Raw genomic sequence first — 11,121 nt, 5'->3', positions numbered from 1 at the left:
GGAAATTTATAAATTAATAAAGGGTATGTGTGACATGGTGAAGAGATCATGTGTCAGAATATAAAGTTTGGGATATAAAACTTTGGATACCTACTGACATTTCCAGGGAAGCTTAATTGGAAACTTGTTTGTGTACTTTCTTTACACAGTCCCTAAAAAGAAATGGTTCTAACTGGTCCACATGCCAGCCCTTCTATTCTGCATTCCCCAGGACTCTTAAGTTCCTTCTTGGTGCAAAGTATAGGAGAAAGGGACTGCCCTTTCTTAAATGGTAAGATTAGAAGCGGGCAAAAATGGAGCAATTTTTTAGGATGTCAGGTATTAACTGGATTTAACCTACATATATGATCAGGATTAAACTGATCACCTGATTGAGATTAGGAAGTATTTATTCTCCAAATCATAGTAGTTGGGGTTATGGAGGGTATTGTATTCTTCTCTAACATAAACTGTCTAAAAAGGCATAAAAACTGCTGCCTGGAAAGAAATGCTTGGAAAATGGTAGTGCTTTATCTCATTAAATGTATAGGGGCCCTACAGCAATTAGGCTGCTAACTCACCTGTCATACTTAAGTGGATACAATCAGATGGGGTGTAAATGTGCTGTATTTATAATATGTAATTCTAAAGATTCTTTTTTTATACAAATATGGGTGCTCAAACTGTAGGCCACATAGGACATAATTGTATAAAAAATCTACTGAGTAATTCAGTGTGGATTATTGACATCCATATCTATGCTTGTAGTGGTTGGGTTGACATCTTTCTTGCTAACTAATAAAAACAAGATACTTGGTTTATCTCCATACTGCTTCTTGGATTCTGAATAAGTGTACTTTGAAATAATGCAGTTCATTTTTCATAACCTCTACAGTGGTGTCAGTTCTGAGATGAGGTTTATCTCTTGCAATCTGGGAGGTTGAAGTTCAAGAGGGTTTTTTTTTGCCTTTTTTTTAAAAGCACAGGTTACTAAATGACAGTGTAATCTACTGCTACTCAGTCTTTCCCTCTCATATTTCTTGTCAAAGAAAATAGCAGATTCATAAGTCAGGTCAAATCAAGTCTATATCTGTTTTTTGTGTCTTGTATTGGTAAATGATCTTTTAAGACAAATTATAAAAATCTTATAAAGGCACTATAAATATTAATATTATATAAAAATATTTACTGAAAGGTAAGTTATCCTTAACATACCTTACCCTTAGGCCTGAGACATCTCTAGAAAATTCATGTCTCTAAACCTGCCAGTCCTCCGAAATCCTCTTGTGTAATTTTCTGTGAATTAAACAAAAGCTCAGTTGTCTGCTAGTGATGGAAACTGCAAAATCACCAAATTAGTTTTCCTTTGTTCTTCATACTGTTGTCTCTGAGGAGCCCAAAGTTACAAGCCATGGAACCTTGTAAGAAATAGTTGGCAATTGCCTGGAATACAGAACTTTCCAAATTCAACCCCTCATAGACAGAGAATTGTTTCTCCCACGCTTCTCAGTCCCTTTTGAGTACCATCTGGAGCAGCAGTAAAATAAAACTAAACTCCTTTCATTATCATCTTTGATACATAAATCCAGTTGAAATTAGCTTCCCCCCCCCACCCCCAACAAATTTTATGATTAAATTTAAGCTGAAAAATTTTGTCGAGTCATTGTTGTGGTTTAACCCTGGCCAGCAACTAAGCACCACACAGCTGCTTCCTCAGTGGGATGAGAGAATTGGAAAGGTGAAAGTCAGAAAAGTGTGGGTTGAAAAAAACACTTTAAAAACTAAAATCAGAATAATAAATTGGAATGAAAAGGGACATAACAGAAAGAGATAAATAACCACCCCAAAAAATAAGGGATGCAAATGAAAAACAATTGCTTGCCACAGACAGAATTCTGCTCAGCCTATTCCTCAGCAGCAGTCCCCAGCCAGCTATCCCCCAAATTTATATGATGGGCCATGGTACAGAATATCCCTGTGGTCAGTTGGGGTCAGCTGTCCTGGCTCTGACCCCTCCCAGCTTCTGGTGCACACCCAGCCTCCTCGCTGATGGGGTAGAGAAAAAAAGTCCTTGTATGGTGTAAGCACTGCTCAGCAACAACTAAACATCAGTGTGTTATAAATGTTACTCTCATCCTAAATCCAAACTCAGCACTGTAACAGCTACTAACTCCACATGGCCTAAACCAGGATGGTCATTTTAAGTTGGCTTGTTTTAAGTTTTGGTCAGAAACACAGGATATTTTAAGGCAATTTCATTTTAAGCATTTTAGATACCATAATACTCCTCTCCTACGTGCCCTAACCTCTTTATTGTTGTTGTCTAAATTATTGTCATCAAACATTTATTCTCCTTTTATTCCTCAGGAAAACTGTGATACAAACATCAGTGCTTTCAAGCCTTAGTTTCCTGATATCCACAAAGTCCTGCTGCTAAGCAGACCCCAGCCTCTGTTGGCAGGAAGTCACACTTACCTTCGTGTGATTTTACTTGTGTGCTGCACCAGTGTCCCAGATCACCTCAGATGGAGCAGCAAAGTGTTTGGGCACCTCCCTTTCAAGGAAACCTGAGTGGGGCTGAATTTACAAGTCCACCCACAAGATGGAAAGCAAACTCTACTATGTCTAACTCCAAGGAGTCAGCACAGTATTTCACTGCTCGTTGTAATTACAGGATACTGGGTTCCTCTGCAAAAGTGTTAGATTGAGACCTTGAAATATGGTAAGAATATGGTGATTTGGGTTGAGGAAGAGGGTATCCCATGGGATAAAAGGAGTTTTAAATTTTTTTTTCACTTTTAGCAAAGATCTAAACCTCAATTTTAAATTAATATTGACTGAGCAGTCAGTAAATTTTCAGCTTTTCTTCAATACAATGTCTCTGTGCTGAAGTGAGCTATTTTAAATGTCTGAAAAAGTATTGCTTAATGCCTGCAAGCACTGTCAGAAATCAATAATTTTGAAATTTGTGCTATTCATACTTTCAGGTTGGCATATCACTTTAATTCAATCTGTTTACAGTAGATTAAAAGTGGGTATGGACAAGTGTCAAAAAAGCACATAAACATGTTGAATAATATTCTTTTTAATTATAGAAAGAATATAATTTTGATATCTGAAATATTAACTGGATCTTTATTGAAGCTCTGCAAAAAAAGGCAAATTCAAAAATCACAGGAAATTGCATGGCTTTGATGATGACATGGAACTTGTAGCTAGTGACAAAGTGACAACTATTATCTTAATATTTTTCCATATTAAAAATATTTGAAGAATTAGAAGAATTTAAGAAAAAAAACCCAAAGAACCTCTGACTAGCTCCAGTCATAAAGATTATAACATAATCAAATTCAGAAACCATGATATTAATATCAATTGCTTTGGATTTTTGCAATTCTGTGAACATCATGCTTACATTTCATAATGGCAAGGTGCCATCATTGTACATGTTTAAACAAGTTTGCATTATTTTGTTATAAATAGTGTTCTACTGGATAATTAAACAAGTCAGAAACTTGGAGGGGTCACACTGTGAGCATAAAGGTAATTTGTTATAGCTTTAAATTTACTGTAAAGTATTTACATTTTATCTTAACATTTTGTCTGCAAACAGTTTTTTCTTCTTTCATAAATTAATAACTCAGAAATTCCTACGAAAATGAGTTCATCAGAAATGTATTTCTTTTCCTTACTTGGGGCTGAAGATTCCTGGTCTTTTTGCCATTTATAAAGTAAGTTACATGTCTCAACTGCTCTTGTCTGCAGCCATTGCTGAGTTCACAAATATGGCCTTTAGAAATGTTTCTCAGGGATGGATTGGGTGTGGAGAAAATGGTAATTCCATATCCATATCTCTCACAGAGGGACAGACAGAGTGGAGTCCTTCACATGGGGATACTTTCACTGCTGAGTTAGGATACACTTTATTCTGGGATATTCAGAATACATGTAAATGACTTTCAGGACCAAATTTAAAAGTCTCCATTGTTTTTTTTTTCACATGAATTATGCCTGCCATTGAAACTGCAGGACAGATGCAGACATGCAAAAAAGCTTCCTTTACTGGTGTTCCCAGCAGGTAACTCCATCCATCCAAAACAAGTGCTGTAGATTTAACTGTGCATCACATGATTAAACCAGGGGAACTCCCTGAATGGACAGAGCTGTATCCATGCAATGAGTGCTCACAGAAAAGGGAAGAAACTGCAAATACCATCAGTTGGGACTCTGGCTTTCAGAGTCTGTCATGTTCACTGCTTTAGTGTGTGCACTGCTCCCTCAGAATTCTGCAGCAGTAGCAGAGAAGCCAAGTAATGAGATTATGGGTTATTTTAATAGAACAAACAGGTCTTGATTTTCAACACTGTTCCCATCTGATAATCAATTGGATTAAAGGAGAATTATCTCATCATAAGGTTCTTCCTAAACTATATTAAAAACAAAAAAAGTGTTAATTAAGGAGATGTTCCTGATTCAAGAAATATTGCCTTTTCATGCCATACTTATTCAATAACTTTTATAATTAAACCTCTGAGTTCAAATTCTGATCTGTTTTTTCATTTTTTTTCTGAAGTTTTTGCAGCTATTCTTAAAACTGAGTAAACAAACCAAGAAATACCTCTTCCCATCCACACCAAATAAAAAAATCCACCACAAGCCAAACCCAAAAAGCAACTTATAAAAACACACAACCCCTCCTCAAATCCCAACAAGGCACAAACCCCCCCACCTTCCCCACAAAAAAAAACCCCACAAAGCAAACAATATACCCACCCAATATTGCTGCCCTTGTAAAGGTAGAGATATTGTGACATGCAGGTGATTGCAGGTATCTGAGAATAGTCGGTTTTGGTTTCTCAGTAAAATTCTCATGGCATTCACAGCACTAGTTTCTTCCACTTCCATTTTTCCTTGATATCCTTTCACCTCCAATATAAATATCTTGTGACTTTTTGTCCCCAAAATTCTTTACCTCAGAGGAAGACTCATGAAACAGAGATTACAGAAATTAACACTGACAGAGTCACTAACCTTTAGAGAAACTTCCAATAAAATTACAGTTTTGGTGATACCATCAGGAGAAAAATTTATTTCACTCGTCAGGGCTATTCTAGCAAATGTACAGAAAATATGGCTTTGACAATCCAAGATGATAATTTTGCCTTTGGTCACTAAATTCTAAAATGGCTTTAACCTCCACACATCTTTTTTTGACTTCCCTACACAGGGCAGGTGTCAGGGCAGATTTGGTTCCACAATTTAGAAGAAGATATGTACAGTAAGTGAAAGCAAAATGTTGCTCTCTGATTTAACTTGCTTTGCTCTGTTAGTGTGTGTATCCAGTGTAGCATGAACAGTGAAAGCTCAATACCCACCACTTGAGCTGTGCATGTTTGAACAGAAAATCTCACCACCTTTACACACCATTTTACACACAGAATTTTCATCACTTTCAATTAAAAATGGGAGGGAAATGAATCCACATGTAAGTGAAGCAGTATGCAAATACAAGATACCAACATTCTGATTTTAACATGGATTTCTCAGATCAAGAATCTGATTTCAATGGTCTGAAATGCTCATGTAGTTGTGTTTTTAAAGCAGTGTGGATGATATAGTCTTACAGCAATAAACAATTAGAATAAGCAATTTCCTAGCTCTAGTTTTTCTGCAAAAACCATGAGGTAGGTTCATTAATGTAAATATATTTTAAGTAGTATAAGGTAGGGTTACCTGTCCTGTGGCTCAGGATCAAATGGATTCCACTAGCCCAAGCTGTAGTAATCACTGGAATTTTTAAGACAAAAGGAAGGTTCCAAGTTACCAAACCATAATGTGGCCTTGGTTTAATCACATTTGTTGTCAATGTCCAGGGGATGCTAAAGGTTGATGCTGATGATACATTTCACAGAATCACATGGAATATTCTGAGTTGGAAGGGAATGAGCAGGATCATTGAGTCAGCTTTTAAATGAATGGTCCATATGAGATCAAACCCACAACCCTGGCCTTATAAGCACTGTGCTGTGACCAACTGATCTAAAAGCTGAAGTTTCAAATGATGCTGTTGTAGCATCTGAATTGTATTGCTCTAGATTCCCATGGCACTTGAATTACTACTGCTTAACAGATTATATTTAATTTTTTTTGTAATCTTTTATGCTTTTACCTAATGCATCACGTCGAGTCTCTGTGCTGCTGGACCCTCCTGTGCCATGGAATTCCTCGCCTTGTTTCCTGCGGAGGCAGAATCCCTGCCCACGACAGCCTGCACTGTCCCCACCAGCGGCTAGGGGGCGGTGTTACCCCATTTTTAAAGCAAAAATCCCAAATCCAGGGATCCAGGGATTGGCTTTTCCTAACAACACTTTTCTTACCAGTTTGGGCAAATATCAGAGCCTATGCCTTTAGATCACCACTTAAAGTTAAACGGAATCATTTCTATAAGATACCTTCACAAATAGCTGCAGTTCCATCAGCATTTTCATGTTTTCAGGGGTAACCAGTGTGTTGTGTTTCTTAACTGCAAACTCTGACTTGCATTGTACTCTTTTGGTGTTTCTGTACCTATTCTACTGAATTTTGTAGGTTTATTTTTCTTCCTTTCTTTTCTTCTTTTTTTTTTCCTCCTTCCAGGTGGCTTGATAGTATATCAGCACAACTTTTGGTGAGAACAGGGACGCAAGAGTTTAGGAAAAACTTCCTGGCCAAGAGCTGTGGGAATTCACTATCAGGTCTGATTAAAGCTCAGGGAGAGGGGATTGGGGATGGCAGACATGAAACATTGACTTTCTTTTCTTATACTTTTACATCAATTAAGTCACTTAGTAATCTGGATTGCACCTCCATGTGTTTTTTATTTAACTGCTGTGTGAATGTTCATTGCTTACTTTGCTTTTGTTTTATAGTTTTTTTCTGATACTTACTGAAAGCTCTAAACCCAAATAAATGACAGGTTCAGTAAAAACTCAATCTTGCTTTTGTGCTGCAAAAGCCCATTCAAGGTTTCATAAGCCCCTCAAAATTGATTTTTGGAGCGCTGTTATTTAATCTGCCCTTTACAAAACTTTAATGCCTTGAGCAAATCCTTCTTGCCTTATTCCCACCAAAAGGCACTTTGACTTCATGGTAAGCAGATAAATGTAAGACAAAAAATGCTGTTCAGACTGTTCCCCCAGTCCCTAGTAATTCTCTAACTTCTCTATTCTCCCTTTCTCATTAGTGAAGAAAGCCTCCTGTGTAAACACTACTTTTTGTGCTCCCACAGCACAGAGGCTTTTTCCCATCACTAGCCTGCTCTCCCCCACCTGCTGGATCTGACTCATTAGTTCAACTTTAGCTTTGCTTCACCTCTCCACTCCCTTAAGAATCGTATTTAAAGTTCATGGCACTGTTCTTATTCTCTGCATACCTTCTCTTCACATACCTAGCGGCACTGCAGATAATACTGTGTAATGTTCCCTGGGCTCAGTGGCTCCAACTCCAATATCTTCTTGCAGGGTTCACTCTTTAAAAGAAGGTCTGTGGCAGAGATGGCAAAGGGAATCTGCAGGCTAACCCTGGGCCAGGCAATGGATTAATTCAGCCTTCTTGTCAGCTCAGGGGTACATTGTCATCCACAGACCAACCCAACACAATGCTCCAACACTGCAGCCTTTGCAGGTGGAACTGGCTGCAAAACCACATCCACTGCCTTTGAGGGAGGCACCTCTGCACTGGACACCTCTGAAGAGTTTGCTGTCATTAGTTTACATGCAGAGGAGGAGGCAGAAGGACAGAATGCAGCAAAGTTCTGATTTTGCTGTGCATGCCTGGCCTCCTGGAGCAGATGGCCTGGATGGATACAGGTTGCCCTCGCTTGATGCTGTTGCTGCATTCAGAGCATTTGGGCCCAGGCTGAAAGGTGACAGGAAGCTGAAAACTGCCCAGTGTTAGGGCTTACACTTAACCTCAATCTACTTGGAAAGAAAAGGGTTTGAAGCACTGATTTTACTGAAGTTTTAGTGTCAAATAACCCCACTATCCACATTACTTTGCCTTTTCTTTGTGAAAAGTTTCCAGTGAAGTATAACAGCTTCCAACTAGAAAGAAACCAGTAACTACAACTACATAAAGACTGAAGTACTGGCAGTTAATGCTGGCAGCAACTAGCTTGGAGTATTTAGTTCTACCTTCCATATTATTTATACTGTAATGGCCTTTAAACAATAATCCAGTGGTGATTGTGTCATCATCCTTCCTGTAATGAAGTGTTTGTCCTCACCAGCTGCACCTTATGTATGTTACATTATGTTAATTGTTCTGAAACTTTTTTATAAAACTTGACCAGCAGAATATTTTAAAAAGTACTTTAAAAATACTTTAAAATATTTGCATTAAGTACTTCTGTGTTGCTTACTCTTTTATTTTTCTTTTATCTGAAGAGATTCATTAGTTGAATGATTGACAGATACAAATTAAAAGGCAGACCTTGGTTTGACTGAAATCAACAGCAAAACATTCAATGACTTAATTTTACCCCAGGGCAAGTAAAAGGCAGTTGGAAAACACTCCAAATACCCAAAGGATTATGCCTCCAGCCACTGAGTGGCTTATGAGGTTTTGTGCGCAACAGAAATTTATAAATAATTCCATATATGAAAGAGAAAAAGGAAAAAAAAATAATTTCTCCTATGGAAAAATGTCCTTGTGGTTGGTAAGGAGCTGTCTCCCACCTACTGTCCCGGTAAGGAGTGTGTAGCAGTTGGATATTCTGAGCAACTGTATGCAGCATGGACTTTCTTCTTGGATCTTGACCTTCAAACGTGGCTGCATTTTAAACTTTTTTCTCGATTAAAACTTTTTAACCTTTTTTCACTTTGGGTGGTAGTTTTCCAGAGATGAGTCAAAATACTGGCAAGAGGAGTGTTTAGATAGTATTAAGAATTTTTGGATGCATGTTTTCCAGCTGTTTTGTTATTTCTGAACTGTCAGCGACATTTTATTCAACTTTTAACACTTAAAATGCGAGTTCAGTTTTACTGTAACAGAAACACCCCACAAAAGCCGTGTTTTATAACAGCAAAAGTAGTTATTAATGCAGAGATTTACAATGTGTTGCTTTTTTAAATGCCAAATAACTTGTGTGTATATATGTATGCGCTTATGTATGTATTCAGGACATTAAAGCATGAATGGTTTTGTAAAAAGTGGCCTGGATTTCAGTCTGATTTTCAGTTGCTACCCTCTGCTGTGAATCTTGTAGCTATTCTTGACTTAGTTTCTAAATGACAGGAGAATTATGCTACCTTTGTGTTAGATACACAGATAACTTCTATACAGAGCTTATCTGTGTGCCATAACGATGTCAAAATTACCAGTGAAGAAGTAATCATCTCTCTGTATCACTCAGCTCAATTTCTATTGAAGTGTTTAGAAGACCAACTTGGTTCATTAAATACCAGCGATTTGAGAAGCTGAAGCTGTCTCCAATCGTCAATGCTATCACCAACTTAGCACCTTCTAATTACCCTGAAATACTCCAGAAATCTGGTCATTGTCTTTGTTCCTCCAATTACATCCTCGTATGTGCAGCAGATAATAGACTTCGTGACCATTTAATAGTGCATGCCTCTTCACATTAAACAACCAAACCACAAAACTTGGGACTTAATCAGTTTCAAGTTGATATCACTATTACAATTTCATTGAGAGAACCAGTACTTTACACAGGTTTTTTGGGTTCTGTTGGATTTTGTTTATTTTTATTGTGGGTCATGGGTTTTGTGGGTTTCGGGGCTTTTTTTTTTTTTTTGGTATAATGCAAATCCATCTGTTTAGAAAAAGTGGCAAGAGAGGGGAAAAAAAAACTGAAAAAAAAAAACCGAACAGCAAAGCAAACAAAAATAAGCCCTTTCCATTTGGGCTCTATGAATGTTGTACTCTCTGTATATCCTGGCATATGCTAAGCTTTTAAATAAGTGTTTTGAAGTACCTTTCAACAGTTTAGCTCCATCTGCCATCCAGTTTTTGCTATAAAAGTGGCCAGCCTGATCATCTCCCATCTCATGAGGCGACTCAACTCCTTTAGGCAAAATTTATTGCAAGGAGAAGCAAATTCCTTGAGTCGAATGGACCAAATAGCTTGTTGACAAAACTGCCAAGGAACATATACGCTGACTTCTTTTAAAAATAGAAAAAAATAAACCCAAAACAACTTAACACATTTGATTGCAGCCAGGACATTAAAACACCTGAATCAAATTTTCCACACATGAAAATAAGGAAATCTGGAAGCTGAAGCTATTTTAGGCTAATTGCATTTTGCTGGGTTTCGGAGGAGTGGTACATAGTAGCAACTGTGGGAAAACCACTAAATAGTTCTCTGTTTGAACCATCTGTCACGAATATGGGACATATGTTCGCTTTGTTTATTCAGGAGCCAAGTGGAAGCCGATACACAGCGCTGGGCCCCGGCCGAAGGCCGGAGCGCACCGCGCACTGCAGGGGTACGGGGCCCGCCCGGCCCGCGGGGGCTGCGGGGAAGGACGGGCGGTGCTCCCGGGGCCGCTGCGGGACGCCCCGGACCTTCCCCCGCGGGCGGCGGGGCCGGCAGGGGGAGGCCGCGACCGCCGAGCCCCGCGGAGGGCGGCGGGGAGCGGAGCATCGCCGCGGGGCCGCCGCCTCTCCCCGGCTCGCCCGGTGCCGGCGGCGCCCGCTGGGATCCGCTCCCGCCGGGGCCGCTCTCGAGGCCGAGGGGGCCCCGCTCTGCTCGGCGGAACCGGAGCGGCCGTGTCTCCCGCCCGTCCCAGTTTTCCCTGGCAAAGTTTGGCTGCCGGCAGCGCGGCCACTCCCGCTCCGCCCCGGCGGCGAGCGCTCCGCGCAGCCTGCGCGGCCCCGCGCACCGCCCCGGCGTCAATAAAGTTGCGGTCGGGGGGGTGGAAGAGGCGAATTACCCCGGGGTGGGGGGGCTCGGGAAGCCGCGGCTCGGGGCTGTCAGAGGTGCTGCCACCAGCGGGGCTGATCCCAGCGGCCGGCCCCGGCTGCGCGGCCGGGGGCGGGCGGGCGCTGCGGTCTGGTGTGGGCACCCCCCTCCCGCCCCCCGTGCCTCTCGGTCCCTCCCTGGGAACAGGCGCTGCCCACCCAAGGAGGCGACCGGCGCTC

This window comes from Molothrus aeneus, chromosome 8, assembly GCF_037042795.1.
Source record: "Molothrus aeneus isolate 106 chromosome 8, BPBGC_Maene_1.0, whole genome shotgun sequence".
In the NCBI taxonomy this organism is placed as follows: Eukaryota; Metazoa; Chordata; class Aves; order Passeriformes; family Icteridae; genus Molothrus; species Molothrus aeneus.
This window is presented reverse-complemented; position numbering follows the sequence as displayed.